General features: G+C 39.5%; 1 protein-coding gene across 2 annotated transcripts in view; it reads left to right on the top strand.

Moving 5' to 3' along the window:
• The first annotated feature begins 9,591 nt into the window (after positions 1 to 9,591).
• Positions 9,592 to 19,276, top strand: part of slc8a4a (solute carrier family 8 member 4a) — a 44,944-nt gene continuing 35,259 nt past the window's right edge. The window contains exons 1-2 of one of the 2 annotated variants that reach the window (XM_028466448.1): positions 9,592 to 9,851; positions 10,816 to 10,891. The gene's annotated coding sequence lies outside the window, so the exon portion shown is untranslated. Of the gene's footprint in view, positions 9,852 to 9,920; positions 10,541 to 10,815; positions 10,892 to 19,276 lie in introns of those variants that run through there. The other variant, XM_028466449.1, reaches the window with a different exon arrangement.

The raw sequence follows: 19,276 nt of genomic DNA, 5'->3' as shown, positions 1-19,276 counted from the left end.
GAGATGTTCCATCTCAAGGGGCATATCCTCCAATAAATAAATTTGAATTTGAAATAAATCTATATATATTCCTGTGCAACATGCATTTCACAGCGTGCCTGTCGAAAGAAAAGTTTGTTTCAAAATAAAAGACAAGTCCAACATGAGAGACGTGTTAATTTATTTATTTTAGACCAGCAGCCACGACCCACTCAGTACAGGCCCGTGACCCACTTTTGGGTCCTGACCCACCAGTTGAAAACAGCTGGCCTACACTATGTCTTTATCTGATTAAGAAATTTGTCTGCAGCAACTTTAATATGCTAGTGGTAATTAGATGTATGTTAGCTCACAAGCATTTGTATGAAATATATATTTGATTGTGGACACAATGACATAGCTGCACTACTTTTTCATAGTTGAAATGTAAATGTCCCTTACCCATGTCAAGGGACCCCATGACATTTGATGTAACTTTTCCCTATGACTGTTAAAATGGAAAAGGTCATGTCATCATGCACTCAAAAGGGTTTTCACAGTTTGCAAGCTTCAGCTTTGCTATTGAAACCACATGGTGTTTTTTCTCAGTGGGAATGCAGATAAACACTTTGAAAACCATTAACATCTAAGTTGAAAGCCCCAGTGGAGCAGACAAGAGTAGCTGAGGTGCACTTGAACAGACATTTGATGGTTCCAGCACGTCTAAGGATGTCTGCAATCAGGGATCCAGCAGGGAGGGATAGAGAGGGTGAACACAGCAAACTTACAGGAACAGAGCAAAGTCACACTCTTTGACATGACCTTACATTTGAAGCTTTTCCTCACTTAACTGACTGTACATAAAGTTATTAAGGCAAAGTATCAGTTTTGTAAATCACCTTTATCTCCAGTTGGAATGTAGTTTGCTAGAGCTAGTGGTACAATCTGAAAAACTGATGGAAATATTAATCATACTAATCCTCTTAACACACTTAACCTAATGCTAGACTTAATTTAGTGTGTGTCATTCCCTAACTGGGAACTAGAGATGGAACTTTAGTTTTAGTGAAACTTGTTTTTCCTCTTTCAAAAGTTTGAGACCACTCCACTGAGCAATCGTGACAGTATGACCACAGGACTGAATCATAACATAACCTAACCACTAAAGCGGACATGGGGTCGTCTGTAAACGGTCACATTTACAGACCTTAGAGTCGCTGTTAGCTTACCAATAAACGGGAAGAGATTTGTCACCTTTATAATAAGTATTGTCTAGGCCACTAGGAGTGAGGCCCAAGGCCAAGGCAGGCTGAGTTGATAATAATGTTGTTCTGCAGTCAGTGCCTTCTCCTCGTCCTTCTCTCTCTTCTCTGTTTCAGGTGTCGTGAAGCTGATGATGGTAGTTCCTGATCTGTGGTTCACAGCTCAACTAGTCTGAGACACTCTGATGTTCTATCTCTTTATCCTGTTCTGTTGGTTTTTCTGTCCACTAACCCCAACCAGTCGACGCAGATGGCTGCCACCTCTGAACCTGGTTCTGCTGGAGATTTCTTCCTGTTAAAAGGGAGTTGTTTCTTCCCACTGTCGCTAAATGACTGTTCATGTGGATCTTGTTGGATTTTTTTTGTTTTGTTTTTGCTTTATTTTGTTATTATGAATTTTATATTTTGATAAGCGCATTGGGATGACTTTGTTGTTATCTGCGCTATACAAATAAAGTTGAATTGACAAATTCACTCAATCAATCAATTAAACTTTATTTATAGAGCACTTTTCATATATACTATATATTTCAAAGTGCTTTACATCATTAAAACCTTACAACAGACAATAAAAAATACCCCACGCAAACAATCCACAGGAAACCCCAACAACATCACACAAACCCACACACAGACATAGATTAAGATGAGGACAATGGCACATGATACCTGGCTGGTACAGAGGATCTTGGAGAGAGGACAGCATAACTAGGGGCCATCTGCACCGGGAGCCGATCATAGACCACGGCCACAGGACGCCGACACAGGGCCCCCAGTGCTGCAGAGACAGAAGTCCTTCACCAGCACTGAGGGCCCATGAGGCAGCACCACCACGATCCATCACAGCTCCCAGTGCAAAGGGCTCCCTCTGGAAACACTGGGAGAACAGAACAACAATACTTAAGGATAAAACACACTTAAAACTAAAGAAAAATAAAACCATAGAAACGATAGGAACACTAATTTGTGGTAATTTGCACAAACTAACAAGGTCAATTACAAAACAGATACAATAAAAAGCTAAAAAAAAAATCAAATAAAAAAATTTCTAATGAAATAATTACCTAAAAGATAAATTAAACAAGTGAGTCTTGAGCATATTCTTAAAAACATGAACGTTCTCTGCAGCCCTGAGGTGCTTCGGCAAACTGGTTCCACAGATGGGGGCCGTAAAACTGGAACGACGCCTCACCGTGAGTGTCCTGACTTTTGGGATTGTAAAAAAGCCAGTGCCAGAGGACCTCAGGGCCTGAGAGGGTTCATAGGGTAAAAGCTGTTCTGAAAAATAGGAAGGCCCGAGGCCATTAAGACATTTAAAAACCAGCAAGAGAACCTTGAAATCCATCCTGAAACACACAGGGAGCGATAGCAGTGATTTTAGATTCATTGTAATGTGTTTCCGCCTCCTGGTCTTTGTCAGGACACGTGCTGCTGAATTCTGTAATAATTGTAAACTTTAAATACTCTTTTTGGGAAGAGCAGAAAGCGGGGCATTACAGTACTCAATTTGACGAGTGATGAAAGCATGCATTAGCGTTTCCGTGCTGGCCTGAGTGAGAATGGGGCGGACTCTGGCTATGTGATAAACACCTAATTTTGTTATATTTTTAATATGAGGAATAAAAGTGAGCTCTGAGTCTAAAATAACGCCCAGGTGTATTATTTATCAATTCTTTACTATCATGACCACAATGACGGTGAAATTGAGAAACAATGTTCATAGCGAACAAACGAAAGATTAAAAGCCTCTTAAAGTCTATATCAAAACAAAATAGAACAGTAACTTTCGGGTGGGAGTCGTTCTATCCTAAGGGTTTGTGTGTCTTCAACTGTCCGTGATAACTTCAGCCACTAGAGCGTCAGTCCCACACTGTTTAAGGGGTAATAAAAGCCCCTTAGGAGAGCTCTTCTTCTCTACTTCATTGTCTACTACAAAACCGTGTGTTGGAACTATCGCCACCTGCGGTCACAGATTTTTTCAGGTCAGAACTGATTTCATCCTCGTTTGGTAAACAGTTACATCGGCATCTTCAACTTTTCTAGTTTTGTTAGAGCAACCAAAAGCAGCACAAGTTGGCATTTTTATCCAAAACGCTGGCTAAATGAGCTAAAAAGCAGACTGAATGCTTCACACCAATAGAAAACAATGGGATATTTACAGGCAGTGGAGCCATGTGACGTCATCAATCACGTGATTTCAAGATGGCAGAACACAGGCTATAAAACTGTAAAATAGTCCTATTTTTAAAAGGAAATAAAATGAATATGGGGCAAAATAATGCATTTTGTTTGGCATAAATCTTCTAATAAACACATTTCAAAGATCTTAGGCCACATTTGCAAAAACAGTGGAGGATGACTTTAACACCTAAGACTGTTCCATGCTGACATCCTTTAATCCAAAAAGAATCACAACATTCTTCACATTTGTGTATTCTTCCTCCACAATGTGCAAGATTTTCGTCAGCCAGTTCTGGTATTGTCGTTAGGAAAGCAAATGACTTTCACATCTCTGTTGAACATCTTCTGATCATCTTTAAAGTCTGTGTAAAGCAGAAATAAATGTGTGTTATGAGTTTGTCACACCACAGAAACAAGTGACATTAACCACTGAGCCAAATTTGAAAGATGAAAAAAAAATGCTAAGTCACCACATTCTCACTCCCAACTCGTCACATATTGACAATCGGTCAGGACCCTTTAGCGTCAGTATTTGACGCACGGGGTACCACTTTGGCGTTCATTTTCTACGCTGAGGTTCCGTAAGATGCTTTTCAAGGAGCTGACATCAACTTTTCAACGAGATGACGTCAGGTTACGTGACCGCTGACTCCTCAATGAAAAACATGGCGGACATTTCGTGGCAAATTGCCTTATTTTAAGATAGATTGTGGCTTTAGATTTGTTTTGGTGACATTTCCAGTGAGAAATGTACCCTTAACTTTCATAGTATCGCTAGCTCGTCCATCTTATTGTAAATAGATTTAACATTCCCCATGATGACGGATGGGAGGACAGGCTGATATCTTCTCCTCTTTGCTTGGCGCTTTACTCCCGCGCAACATCCCCGTCGTTTCCTCCTCAGTTCATGGGGGGTGTCGGGTCTGCATAGGCTGGTGTAGCATTAGCACGGAGTGCTAACAGCTAAATAAAAGATCGCAAAAATTGCAGACACAAGCAGCAGAAAAAAATAGTGCAGTTTGGGCATTCATGTTTGAAAGAAATAAAGGAAGACACTAAGAATTAAAAATGGAAAAAGAAGGGAAAAAGGTCAATTGCGAGCGGGAGCTGCTGCTGCTGCGCCCATTCGGTGAATCGCATCAATAGTTGTAATGTCCCCTTTGTTGTTTGTTTTAATATGTTGAATATATCCCTCCACAGCATATTGTAACCACTTTTGCTTGGATCTGGAGGATATTGTGCAGGTACTGCTCCAAAAAGACTCACTAACGCACACCAGGAGATCATTCCAGACGAGAGCAACTCAGGAAAATGTTGGACATTCCAAAAGTAAACAGGGGGGCGGGTCATTTGCGCCTGCTGGAGGCCACAGAAGTTTGGTGTGCTTCTGCAGCAGAGTCAGGTTTATGCTAAGGATGGCTTCATTACGTAACGCGACCATTAAATCCTGAATACAAAAATTTCAAACACAGTTTGTGAAGCCCAGCTCCACAAATGAATTATAAATGGTTGAATGGCTTTTTACAGGAAAACATTTATGACCTATTTAATGTGTTTTGAAGAAAATGGCTGAATTTGCTTTACACGGTCTTTAACAGTCACATCATCCACAATCGGAGTGTGAGGTCCTCGCCTTGGCTTAGCATGTAGGTTTTGATTTGCTGAAGCTCTCTCATTCCTCATTGTGCTGTAAGGTTGTGTTTCCCTCTTTAGAGCAGAACCCCCTGTCATTGACCAGTGGGGCTAATCTATTCACCAGTTGTACATGAAACTGTGCTTTTGGTTTGGTGCATCTTCTCCCTTTTACAGATATCTACTTCTGCGTCTGGGCAAGAAAATTAGTTGAAGTCAAAGCTGCTCTTTGTTGGGGAGGAAATCATTACTATCAGCGCGCTCTGCTCTGCCTGTTAGCCTTTCCACCAGCCGGGACGTTCTCCTTGATTCAAATCCAAGAGTGTGCCGGGCAGGTATCTCATCATGGACACGATCCTCCTTGGCTCTGATAGCTTCATCAGAGCCGGTTGGAAAAGTGCTCGTTTTATCCTCCTCACTGCTTCCAAACAGCGGCACAGTTGTGCACATTTGTTTCCAATGTTTCCATAAAACAAAATCCATAAAATCCACAATGTCCATTTATGTTTGTTTCCTTCTAGCCTTTGTATTTTAGTCTCCAGTTCAGTAATCCTCTGGATAATGTTCCAATTTCCATCTCGAGACCTGTCCTCGGTAGACAGCTAATCCGGGTCAAGGTACCAATTTTGCGGTTTATAGTTATAGTCACAACGTTTTTAGAAGGTCTGCTTGTTTCCAGAACACAGCTCACATGCAGGTGGCTCACAGGAGAAAGTGTGTCTCTGTGTCTGTTAAAAAATAAAAGGGGAGAACAGATCTATTCTGGGCTGGGGCCCCGTCCGTATACAGTAGAGGCTGGTACATATCACAGGGCAGACCAGCACTGCTCTGTGACCTTGTGGTCATGTTATCACAGTGCGAGTGTGAGTGTTGGCACCGGCATGTGACTAGAGCAACAAAGTATCAGGGCCTAAAAAAGAAAAAAATATTCACTGAAAGAAATAAAAGAACTATGTTTCAGTAGGAAAGGGCAACAAACCGGATGGAGCTATAAAAAACATTTTCAGAATGTAAAACAGATGCTTGTTGAAGACTCTTTAACTCACTGTTATCCACTCTGTAACAACTTATGAATGAATTATCATGAAGACTGCTCCCCTGTCAGTCTGTTTAAGTGATTTTGTTTGTTACAGTAAAACATGGACAACAAAAGTCGGAACAATTTTTCGTCAGGCAGTCGCACGCAGCCTGATTTGATCTTGAACAGAACTCAGTAAAACAAAGGCACAATTCAATGGAAATAAATTAAACTTTCCTTTTATTTAAATTAAAAACACACCGTGATCATTTTTATTGTCCTTTTAACAAAACACGCCCAGGTGCGATGTATACTTTAAAAATGTGTATTTTTAACACTACATTCTAAAATTATAGCCAACACAAAGGCCTACCAAATAAATAATTGTGTTAAATTAGCAGCACCAGACAAATGTAATTGAATAGCATTTTTTGGAGACGGAACATTATGACGTGATAAAGCTCAAGATGTAGCAAATCTCTATGACTTTCCACACTATTAGTGTTATTTTATATATATATATATATATATATATATATATATATATATATATATATATATAGTCCTGTGATTTAAGTCCTATAATTTGATGAGAAGCCATTAATTTTCTTGTTTTAGCAACACAAGACAATACTGTACTACAGTTAATACAAATTGAACAAAATTCTATTTGCAGATTTTAACAGGAGAAATTATTGATTCTTTTGGAGCTCTTAACAAAATTTAAATCAACCAATATTTTTTCCGTTTTTTATGGATTTGTGGATTATCCATCTCAGTAACACATCGCCAGCTTGCAGACTTCTTTTTTTTATATCAGCTCTTGTCATTGGTGTATTTTTTTCTCATTTCCTTGTTTTTTTCAATCTCTTTTATAGGACTAACTCTTCATTTATAAGTGCTCACAATACACAACAACAAAACAGAAGGCACTGTCGTTGGTTTCCAACCAATGTGTAATTTATCACAGGGGAATACATCCGAGTGGAAAATCCAACATAAATCCCGAATTAATGAGATGATACATGCTGGTTGTGGAAGGAAAAGGTAAAAAAAAAAAAACAACCTGAGGATCCCACCATGACGTTAGCTATCATTAAAAAACAACGATCTAGAGCTTATTCAGCAGTTTTCTTTTGGGTGAGGTGGGGGGCACAACTCATTGTAACCTGCACTAGACTCCACTTGTTTTTGTTGTGTATGTATTTGTGTATTTTTTCCTTTTTACTAAAGGCAAGGCAGTGCAAGTCGAGCAAAATGGAAAGTTTCTACCATAGCTCCAGTGGGAATGACATACCCACATGCTGCGAGATAATGGTCAGAAATCTTCCAGAAGTGGGTGGAAACTCCAAACAGCTCGTCTGGCTTTTTTCTGCCACTGCAGTATTATGAAAGAGTAACTAAACCCTGATGTTTTGGCTGATGTGTGTCAAGGCTGGAAACTGAAAACAATGCCTTGATTATGGGCGGGGCTTCTGGATACTCACTTAACTATACCTCTCTATTTACATTTCTCGCAATGCAATACTAGCCACAGATTGCAGTCAATAGGTGCTAGTTTTTACAGAAGGGGCGGGGCCAGTGACGTGCTGTGACCACTAGGGTTGGCAAGTTGCAAAGCGAGACCACCAATGACAATTTCATATGTTTCTGCTGGCAAGTGTTAATCAAACAAAATCAAGCTCGTAAAACACCATTAAAGAAACATGAACAATTATTTAATGTAGCCTCCATACTCTCCCAACAAGATATATCTCATGACCCGGCAGCGCATCCGTTGGAAACACAGAAGCACGGAGAAAATGACAGCAACGGCAACAACAACAACTCGGAACAGCCTCAGTGAGGCGCATCCACAAAGCAAATTCTACCTTTTCTACCGTTCACTGTGGAAAGTACAAAACATGTTCTGACCTTACCTTTGCTGAAGGTCTGGTAGCTCAGGTGTTGGTCTCCCATCTTTAAAAAACTGTCATTTTTCCTCAAAAGAAAGTTTCTTTATCGTCTCTAACGCTGTCATCCTGCCTGTAGTGTTATCCCTCCCACTAGCCAGAGAACATAGCAGCTGTAGCAGCCACGTTGGATCAATTCACTAATGCACTGTGAACTTACGTATAGCATTTAGCATTGCACGGTTACGTCCAAAGGCAGCATAGAGAGCTGCCTTTTTACATAAATGGTTGTCATCTTGGGGAACTGACTGCACATGCACAAACACGTAAAAACACACTATGTGAACAGAGGCAGAGCAGCAACGTACTTTTGGGAGGGGGCGTGGCCTCTTCCTGTCTTACAGCGGAGTGAGACTGTGCAGCCGTACCAGGAAATAGCACTGTTTAGTAATTTGGGCTATGAAACGCACAAACTACTGACACTCAAACTTATAGGTAATGTAGGCTATCGGAATATGAAAAATAAATAATTTATATTTATAATTCAAACATTAATCAAAATATCAATTCACCCTTGGGTAGGCACTGCCTACCTTGCCTATCATGACTGCCCATCACTGGGCGGGGCCAACAGTGCTGATTTGTGACTTAAGAAGCCACCAAAACGTCACAAACCACCATTCTCAGCCAATCGCAAAATTTGATTGCAATAGCCATTAATTAACACATAGAAGACAGTCACTCATACACTTTTACAATGAAATATGCCAAATTGAAATACTTTGACTAAAATGTCAAGAGTTGGACAAAAATCAATCACAACACTTCATTCCTGAATATGTTTGGTTTAAACAGAAAAAAGGGAATTTGGGGTTTACAAGTTGTCAGCCTTTGGAGTTGTTCTAATGGTCTGCCTTGCCTATTGGCATGTGATAAATCTGGATAGTAAGTGGTAAATGTGGGACAATATATCGTGCAACAACATGTTAAAATATTTAAACGTCACAATGTCCAAAGGTCTCCATTGCTTCCAGAAAATGTAGATATGCTAATATTGAAAAAGAACATGTCCATATCTAAAATCTGGGCTGTGTAGACTGTTTTAGTTTTTAGAAAATTTGTTATGCAAATTTACACGGATTATGGATAGGATTTTTTTTTTTTTTTTTTTTAAAGAATGTCATGATTTTATTTTATTTTCAGGCTGGCATGAATTGGTAGTCTCTGTTTTTGCATTCTCTGTCAGTATGTCCAGAGTTAAAGTCAATAAAACCATGTTTTGTACCTTTCCCCATAAAAACTGTCTTGTATGTTATTGTGAGCCCAGTATTGTATATTGTCTCGTCTCGTGAACTTTGTATTCATCCACTTATGGTAAATGACAATTAAAGGCACAAAAGGGCTTTTACGAATCTGGAGCTGAACATATGTGATTTTATTGACTTGAAGATTACTTTCATTGTTATTATTAGAATTTAGACCTGGACATATGGGTCTGAATGAACACTGATTCACCAGTTTTTGGCACCAATGACTACATATATTGTTATAAGCTACAAATAAATGACTGCTTTATGGCCATTAAAGTCCATATAAACTGAGTTGGTTTTCGGTCAACTAAATCTCCATTACGTGCCCACTCAGTCGAGAATATCACCAAACCAACCAGAAGCCAACTGGGCACCATCAGACTGTCTGCTCCCTGCTCTCCAGCTCCAGCTCATTGCTGCAGGTTCCTCCCCCATGTTCGTCCCTGGATTCAGGACTATGTGGTGTGAGGATTTCGGAGGGAAATGGTTATTGATCGGGGACCCCTGCTGCGCAGTCGGTCGGGGTTGATGGTCTCCTCCCCAGTCTCTGCAGTCTTCGGGCTCATCTCGCCTTGTGCCAGTGCTGCCCACCGCCACAGTAAGAGACATTCCTCCGTCCACCACCACCACCACCACTACCACTCTCTCCTCTCTCTGCTCTGTCCATCTTGTCCTGATCCGTGTGCTTGTACGTGGACGTTCATTCACGCCTACTCTCATGTGCAGTCCTGCTTGGTTCTTTGCCTTTTTCCTCGCGCATGAGAGAGAAACAACCGTTGTTTGTTAGTTTTTCCACTTTCTTGATGAGGATTTTTAAAACAGGTGATTGTCAGCTTTCACTACAATATAGTCCGAGTGATTTCCAGCAGTAATAGGGATATACGGGCAGAGTCCGTCATTTAATTTATTATTTTACGCATCAACAATCGCACGTATTCTGGAGAGGAGCAGCTGAAAACGCATCCCCCGGTCTTGGAGAAACGAATGTGAAGGCGTTGGAAAAGTGCAGATGAAATAAAAGGAACTAATGTGTCTATGTTAAGTTTGCTGAGGTAGGATACCTGAGGATAGAAACATTTTTGGGGGAGAGGAGGCACCGTGGAAAGCTACGCGTCATTTCCAAGACAACGCGGCGCAACAAGCCAACCCCGTTAGATCAGACTGCTGCCGTGTGTGTGCGTGTGTGTGTGTGTGTGTGTGTGTGTGTGTGTGTGTGTGTGTGTGTGGCACATGGATGTCTCCTCCTGGACTGGCGCAGGGTTGCTCTGACCAGGATCCAGGTTTTCTGTGAGTATGAAGGCTCTGCTGTGCGCACCTCATGGACAGCTGTGAGAGGATGATGGTCCTGTCTGAACATCTGTAACATCTGTTATGTCCTGTAGTCTAATTACGACCGAGCCTTTCTTCAATGCTCAGTGATTTGTGATGGTTTACTTTTTGTTCATCCATAGTCTCACTGTCTATCTGTGCTCAGCTCACTACAACCTTCCAGCGTTTAATCATTCTCATCTTGATTATAAAGCTCTCTCCTCACAGTAATAAGGTAACCTGTGTTTCCACAGAGCGACATGAGCGATAAGTTCATCTCCTGAGGCCACAACTTCCACTGTGGGCTGACTCACTGATAGCTGCACCCAGGTGAGTAATGTTGTACATCTCACAATATTAAAAATAGGAACTAGAACCATGTACTTGGGAATTGAATATGCCCGCACAATAAACCTGCTTTATGCTCACAGCATCCAAACATCAGTATTAATTTGATTCCTGTCCTTTGATCGTCTTTTTTTTTTTTTTTTTTTTTGTCTGCAGGATTTTGTTTTCCGACACTGATTTACCTTGGTTTCTTGTTTGATATGTTTTATTTAAATGGGCATTTATTGAGACGATAAGGGAAGAAAGGGCAAATGAAACACCCAACATTCTCAAAGTAGTTCTGGTTTTATGGTGGAGCTGCCAATTTCCAATCATACACCTTTGCTAAATGTTTTAAGGATTACATGATGGTAGTGACACATAAGCTGAACCTACAGTCAGTATAACACTGGATTTTCACTGGATGCATAACTATTCCGTAACGATTCCACTGCGTAACTGCACCGTAATTGGCCGTCCGTCAAGATTCCTGTTTCAAAGTGTTTATTATCATGTGCACAGAAAGGAAACATGTTAACCTGTACAATGAAATTCTGACTTTGGGGTTCACACTGGGTGCCACAAAGAAAAACAAAAAAATTTGAAGCAAAGAACAAAAAAAAGTATAATAACAATAATTATAATCATTTTAAAAGTAATAAAGATATATATGTACAAGGTAGAAAAGATAGAAAAATCAAACATATGTAATCACCACCGTCTCCATCAATGATGCGCAACTGTTGCGGCAAGGACTCAAAGTCTCACTAATTTACACATAATAGTGTGATATAGTTGTAGTCAATACAAAGAGAACCACAAAGCCACACAAACAGTTCATTGTGTCCTTCGAGGGGAGCAGAAGGAAATGGACTTGGTCCTGCCTTGTAGATCTTCCGCTTTTATGGATATTATTGTGATTCAACCATGGATAATACAATCCACTGCTGCTCTGTCTCGGGTGTAGAGCAGCAGTGATAGCTGCGTAGAAAGCTGGAGACCAGCAGACCCGAGTCACCCTGAAAAGGAACAAGCGGGTCGGAAAACGGATGGAAATATGATTCGTCTTGAACACAGGCTATTTTATTTAAATAAACCAGATGTTTTATTCTGTCTGTGCACTACTTCCTGTCCCACACGAGCTTATCTTTGCTGCGTTGTTGTTCCGGCATCTCGCCAAAATAGAAGGTCTGTGTATCTGTTGCGGAGGGCTAAGGACTGACAAAGTCGTTTGTATGCACAGCTGTGACCCAATATGCATGTGGTGGAAATTGACACTTGGCTAGAATGGAAACTTATCAGCTCTGTAGTAGATACACATCCAGTGGAAACTGGGGGTTACCCCTCAGAATCACAACTATACACCTTTTTGCGGTGACATTATCATCTGGGACACTTGACCTAGCAATGCCTGCCGCCATTTTAAGAGGTGTAAACTATTGCTTGACAACTGTTTTTTACACTATTTACCGCGGACAACACAAAGGTTTTACTTCAATGTCTGACAAATATGTCAGCAGATTAGACCCAAAAGCCAAGCATCAATATGAAGAACAGTTACATCTGGTTGGTTTACACGACTTCTTTGTTTTTTCCACCGGAACGTCTTCTACACCCATCTCTCTTCTGAGTTGTTTCCTGGTTTGTTGCCGCTGTCGGCACTAATCTCGCGAGATCTGCCACTCAGGCCATTTCAGGTGGCAGTTCTCGCGAGGCTAGTGACAACGTTCAGTTTAGTTAGGCAGAGGAATGTTTTTATTTATTTATCTTTTATTTACTATTACATTAAAATACGGGATATTTACGGAAAAATACTAATACTGGACAATGGCGGGAAAGAGGGGTCAAATACGGGAGTTTTCCAGCCAAAACGGGATACTTGACAGGTATGTTTATTCCCCCTATCTTTTTCTCTTTCAGGGAAATCCCCGGTGTCCCTGTAAGCCAGTCTGCCCTTGCCTGTTACCATGCATTAAGATTAATGGCACGACTCACGCAAATGCCAACAACCAACATTCTCTGTTCAGAAGTCTATTCTGATTTGTTAAGTGATGTTAAGAATGTCAAGAATAACGGCAAAAATTACATTTGTAAAGTATCATAGTGAGCTGTAAACCCGGCATGAAAGCCCTCTAGTTAGGCCTAGCCGTAGCTAGCTAACTAGCTATAGACATTTCAGTCATGACTGAATAAATTACAATTTAATTGTAGGCTAATTCATAATCTGTCATAAAATCAGTGAAGAAGAAATTAGATCCCCAAAATACACAACCTACCATTAACAAAATGTCTACTGCAAACATACGACCACTTTGATTTTGGGCTCCGTGTAGTTCCGTCGTTGTTTGTTCACCTCAGTACTTGGACCCATAATGTCTGTTCTGGCCTTTTTCTGTAGTTATTCTGTAAAATTATATATTTTTGTTCAGCCAAAAAGTACACAGGATTTGGGCATTCTACGATAAAAATCTGCCAGACTGCAAGATCTCCACCTTGTTGTCAGCGGTCAATGGCGGTTGTCAAGCAAAAGCATACCCCTCTTAAAATGGCTGTGCGCGTTGCTAGGTCAAGTGCTGACATCACGCGAAAAGGTGTATACAGCAAACTGTATTATAATCACTCACAGTAGGGGGGCACCGTGTTCACGGTTCCACAGGTTTGAATAGGAACATTTCACATACATTTTACCAATAGCAGGCGTGTCCTTAGTAGTCTGTATCTGGTTGTAAAATCTGACTAAATTTGTCAGACGAGTTCTCAGACAAAAATCTGTTCTATAATTATAATAATAAAGTACATGGAAAACAATAGTGAGTATGCTGTGTACATCCTCACTAATAATTATTGCTGAATAGTAACTGAGAGGTTTTGTGACAACTAGAAGCTTCTAAAGCTCCAATGTTGCATGTAATATAAAAGTGACAGTTTTATTATGAAGGGGAGATGGGCTATACTTAAAATCCATTACATTTGTGGGTTTAACAAAATAAAAGAAAGTAAGGCTACCATGACATTAAATGTTTGCAATGTGTTGTATTTTATCTCCTCTAAGAGAATGACATGAACAGTTCTCAGAAGCATTTGTATGCCAGCATCCTCACCAGTTGGAGAGTCGGCTTTTGCCATAGAAACATCACCCACTCAAAATTTGTCTTAGATTGTGTGCCAGGCTCAATGGAGTGTGTTGTATTGAAGGTGTTTATTGTTGCCGCTGAAGGCAGTGATGAGACCCGTCGTCTGAAATACCTAATTTCTCTCTCAATGGCTGGTCGTCCTTGTGTGTTGTAAGAGCCGCTGTCTATGGTGCTGATCTTACACACGTTGCACTCAGCCTGATGTCAAGCTGTTGTAAAGACCTCCTACCTAAATGAAATCCTTCAAGCATTTATCTATTATTAAGAACAACTTAATTTAGGCTCAGAGCTGCATTTTCTCCCTCTCACTCTGAGATGTACTGTAGCTTTGATGGAGCGCGTGCTCCCCTGTTATTCAGGTTAGAGTGGAGAATGTTGCTTTTCTGTGCTGCATGACAATGAGAGCATGTGCCATACATAAACCATTGTCAGATGTATCCTGCCATCGGAAGGAAACCTATTTTTGAAGTGTTAAAGGTTTTTAATTTTTAAGTATGAAGCATGGGATGACTTTATCATGCTCACCCATCTCCTCACATTTGCTCAGCATGATGTGGATGTTAATCCTCTAAATGGTATTAATGTTGTACCTTTTTTTTTTCTTCATTATTTTCTTTTTTCAGGCATGTGACATTTAATACATTTTGTGCAATCATGTACATATCCAATATTCCTATATACACACACATCCAAAAATATATACACCATTTGCTGTTAATAAATAAAATGAATTACATCTTGTGAAAATATAGTTATACAAAAAAATATATAAACCAAGTTTAATTAGACCCACACATACAGTACATATCTCATATATCAGATTAGCATGCCTGAAAATCTTACCCCTTCTCCAATATTTCATAGTTATATATTATAATTTTCTTTCTGTATTAAAAATAATATTATATATGTAAATATAACAGTAAGAATGTTTTCAAATATAGAAGACTTATACTGTATATACATATACACATATATGTGTATATATACACATGAATAATATTCACACATATACATATTCATCAGATATATACACACACTCACATATATAAACACATTCATATACTGTACATTCATTCACACAGTGCTCCCCTTCCCAGTATGCCTGTAAACACCCAAAACCTATATATAAAATTATATCTACAGTCACCCATGTATAATCCTGTTTGCAGTGTAAGAGATACCCTATAGTTTCTTCATTATTTTTTATACCTGTATTCGGTTAATATTTTAAGTTTGAGCCTTTTTTTAAACTCATGCTTGGACATTGTTTCAGGTCTTGACTCCTCATTGTTGTTCGAACACTCTTGGTTCTGAAGTCCAGATTCCCCCTGTAGTTCTAACCCCCCTCTCGATCAGTAAAAAGTTTCTGTATGTTGTCTGGCAGTTGCTTGTTTCCAGCTTTGTGCATTCATTTAGCTGTTTCGAATTCTACCAGATCTGGGAGTTTTAGTAAGCCTGAAATAATAAATAAGGCATTAGTGTGGTCCAGGAGCCCTGCCTTATGAACCAGTCTGATGGCTCTTTTCTGGAGTATGTACTGCTGCTCTGTCTCGGGTGTAGAGCAGCAGTGATAGATGCATAGAAAGCTGGAGACCAGCAGACCTGAGTCACCCTGAAAAGGAACAAGCGGGTCAGAAAATGGATGGAAATATGATTCGTCTTGAACACGGGCTATTTTATTTAAATAAACCAGATGTTTTATTCTGTCTGTGCACAACACCTACAAATCCTCACTCCATCGGAGTGAGGATTTGTAGGTGTTGCCCCACACTTCCACACAGTAATTCAAATAAGGCAGTATTAGTGAGCAGTATAAAATATGTCGTGCTTTGTTGTTTAATAAGTATTTTGCTTTGCTGAGGACTGAAACATGTTGAGATAATTTAGTTTGAATATGTTTAATATGAGGTTTCCAACAGATGTGTTTATCAATTATCTCACTCAGAAACTGAATTTATTTAACCCTTTTTACTTTTACACCCTCTATCATAACTTTTATATCAGTCTTCCCCTTATACTTACCAAACACCATACATTTGGTTTAATCTACGTTAAACGATAGCTTACTCATGTTAAACCACTTTTTTAGATTTGTTTAATTCTGATGTGATTTCATTGCTGAGTTGTTCCAAGTTATCCCCTGTACAGAAAATGTTTGTGTCATCAGCAAACAAAACAAAATGAAGTACTGTATTTCAGAGATTTTACAGATGTCTTTTATATAAAGAATAAATAGTTTTGGTCCCAACACAGACCCCTGGGGGACACCACAAACAACAGACAAACTGCTGTCTGTTGATTAGATAACTTTTCATCCACTGTAGAACCACACACCTGATACCATAGTGCTCCACTTTATTGATTAAAACTTCATGATTTGTTGCTTTTTTTAGGTCTATGAATACCCCTACTGCCCATTTCTTTTTGTCTATGGAGCTTGTGATTTATTCTACTGATTCGAATAATGCCATTTATGTGGATCTTTGTGATCTGAATCCATATTGGCTTTCAGACAGCAGTTTGTGTTTATCAATACATTTGTCCAATCTATGAGTGAAAAGCTTCTCTGAGATTTTGGAAAATTGTGGCAGTAGCGAAACAGGCCTGTAGTTATTGAATCAGTGTCTGTCTCCAGTTTTATAAAGTGGGATGACTTTCACAGTTTTCATTCCTGTTGGGAATTTACCGGATTGGAATGACATATTGCAGATGTACAGTATGTAAGTGGATGAACAATTTATTTGATAACCTTTTTGACTATTGTTATATCTATACCATCACAGTAAAGTGACGTCTCACTTTTACATTTTTTTTACAATATCTATTCTTTCTCTCTCCTCCACTGCAGTGAGAAACATTCAGTTTGGATCCCTATTAATTAATGTTTCTTGCCATTATCGTCTGCTCCAGGATTATTGATTTTTTTTCTGCCATATTCAGTCCAACATTTACAAAATACCTGTTGAAGTTGTTACGGTGAAATTTACGATTACCTCGTCTTTGACTTGAAAACACACTCTGTGGTGATAAATGATGAAGACCAGACAGGAGAGATGATGAAGTAATAAAAAATGATTTAATCTAAACTAAATAAAAAGGTACAAAGCGGGATAGACAAAGAAGTGGTCTCCTCTGGCCAGAGGAGAGACGCGAAGAAGAAGGGACCAAAAGTTCCTTTCACACACATTTAAACCCCACTGTCCCACCTCCCCCCTTCCACAGACAACAAAGAAGAGACCAGGGGGGGAAGGTCAGTTTGTGACACCTCCGATGTCGGGGTGGGTTTGGACGTGCTCTGGCCTTGGAGATTAAACTGAGGCCAACTGACATTCCTTTAGAGAAGCTGTATCATGGGAGTATGGGTTCACTGACTTTGCAGGAAGAGGAAAAGACATCAGACAGGAGTGGAAAGTTACAAATTGGGGTTTTAAGTTGAATGAGATCAAAAAGCAAATATATGAGTATACATAATTAATCAATTTTGCCACCACAAAGTCATTAACCACATCATTCATGTTAGTGTTCTTTTCATTATTAGTAAAATGTTGAGGGTAAGTGCTTTGTTTTGAGCTGTTTCTAATGACAATATTCAATATGCTCCAAATGCTTTTCATGTTGTTTTTATTCTTATCTAGTAATTTGCTATAGAATTCTTGTTTTGATGCTCGTAAAATAGTTAATTGATTTTTATGTTGTTTGTATTTCTTCTCTGCTGCTTCAGTTCTATGTTTAATTCATTCTCTATAGTGTGTTCTTGTTTTTACAGGCATTTTGTGATCCTCTTGAGATTCATGGGGTTTCTAAATACTTATTTCTTAAGGTATTTAAAAATGTTTCATAGGCTTTGTCAATATTGTCTTCGCTTAAAACTGACTCCCAGTTGTGTTTGCACAGATTTTCTGGAAATACATTTATTGTCTCTTTTGTTCTCACTCTGTTAAATTGTTGTCCCATAATCCGTTTCTCTCTCCTGTGGCAGCTATCATGAATTACAAAGACCAGTGGATGGTCACTTATATCATTTATTCATAATCCACATACTGTTTTATTGTCTATTTGCTTTGTAAATATATAAACTAATAATGTGGCACTGTGAGACGTTAATCTACTTGGTCTTAGGATTTTAGGATGAAGACTACATTGTACATTGTATCGATACAAATATTGTTTGTTAATATTTGGGTTCAGTAGATTCATGTTAAAGTCCCCACACAGATAAACAAGACCTTCTGACATAAAGCTGTAAATGTTTCTTCAATCCAATCCCTGAAGATGTCCAAGTTGAAACCTGGTGTTCTATAAATGCAGCTTACAGTTACATTCTTTTTTTCCCCCATATATACAGAGTTCAACTGTTATGCATTCAAACACATCTTTCATTGCTGTTGTCATTTTCTCGACCACTTTATATTTGAGGTCTATACCCACATACTGTATATACTGTAGCTACCACTCCACCCGCCTTCCCCTCTCTGTTTAAGTAGTTGAACTTGTATCCATCCAGTTCAAAGTCGGCTCCCGTCTCAGTGCTGATCCATGTTTCGGAGATGGCAATAATACTGAATGGTTGTTTGAACTGACTTATTGTACATACCGTTTGATTTGGCTGAAGTTTGACTATAAGCTCCTACTATTGAAATGTATGATAGAAAGTTTATTGTCTGTTTGATATGTCCTGTTAAATTGATCTTGAGAGTAATAACGGCAGTTGTCAGTTGTCGTAGAAGTTATTGTCCGGGTCGACCCAAGTCCTGTTCTTTATATTCAGTGTAATTGAATGTTTTTAATTCTGGATGTTCACCGTTTACAGTCATAGTAGCCGATGTTCTGTTAGCAGCTGGTGATGCGTTGTTTCCACAGTAGTGTTGCATCAGTTTATGTATTTTACTTTATTCCAGTACTCAGTCATATCTCACCAGGACCTTTGCCTCCTCCGGTGCCCCATTGAGCTTGACGAAGATCTTGCAGCTGGAGGTCCATGTGGACTTGATCTTCCTCTTCTTCTTCAGGAAACAGGCTTTCCTCTTGGTCAGATGTTCATTGATGTACACATCCAATCTTCTCAACTTCCTCCCTTATTTCAGGAGCTCCGTTTTGTGCTTCCTGTTGACAAACCTTAATATGACAGCTGGTTTTTTGTTGTTCCTCCTGTGCAACGGGTGACAGGCCTCCACTGTGTTCTGGTCCACCTCTATTCCCTTGGACTGGAGAAAAGATGCCACTTGCCACTTCACGGAGTCGGACACCTCTA

Source organism: Gouania willdenowi, chromosome 14 (genome assembly GCF_900634775.1).
Source record: "Gouania willdenowi chromosome 14, fGouWil2.1, whole genome shotgun sequence".
NCBI classification, from domain to species: Eukaryota; Metazoa; Chordata; class Actinopteri; order Blenniiformes; family Gobiesocidae; genus Gouania; species Gouania willdenowi.
The sequence above is the reverse complement of the archived record's forward strand: the minus strand, read 5'-3'. Positions and strand labels throughout refer to the sequence as shown.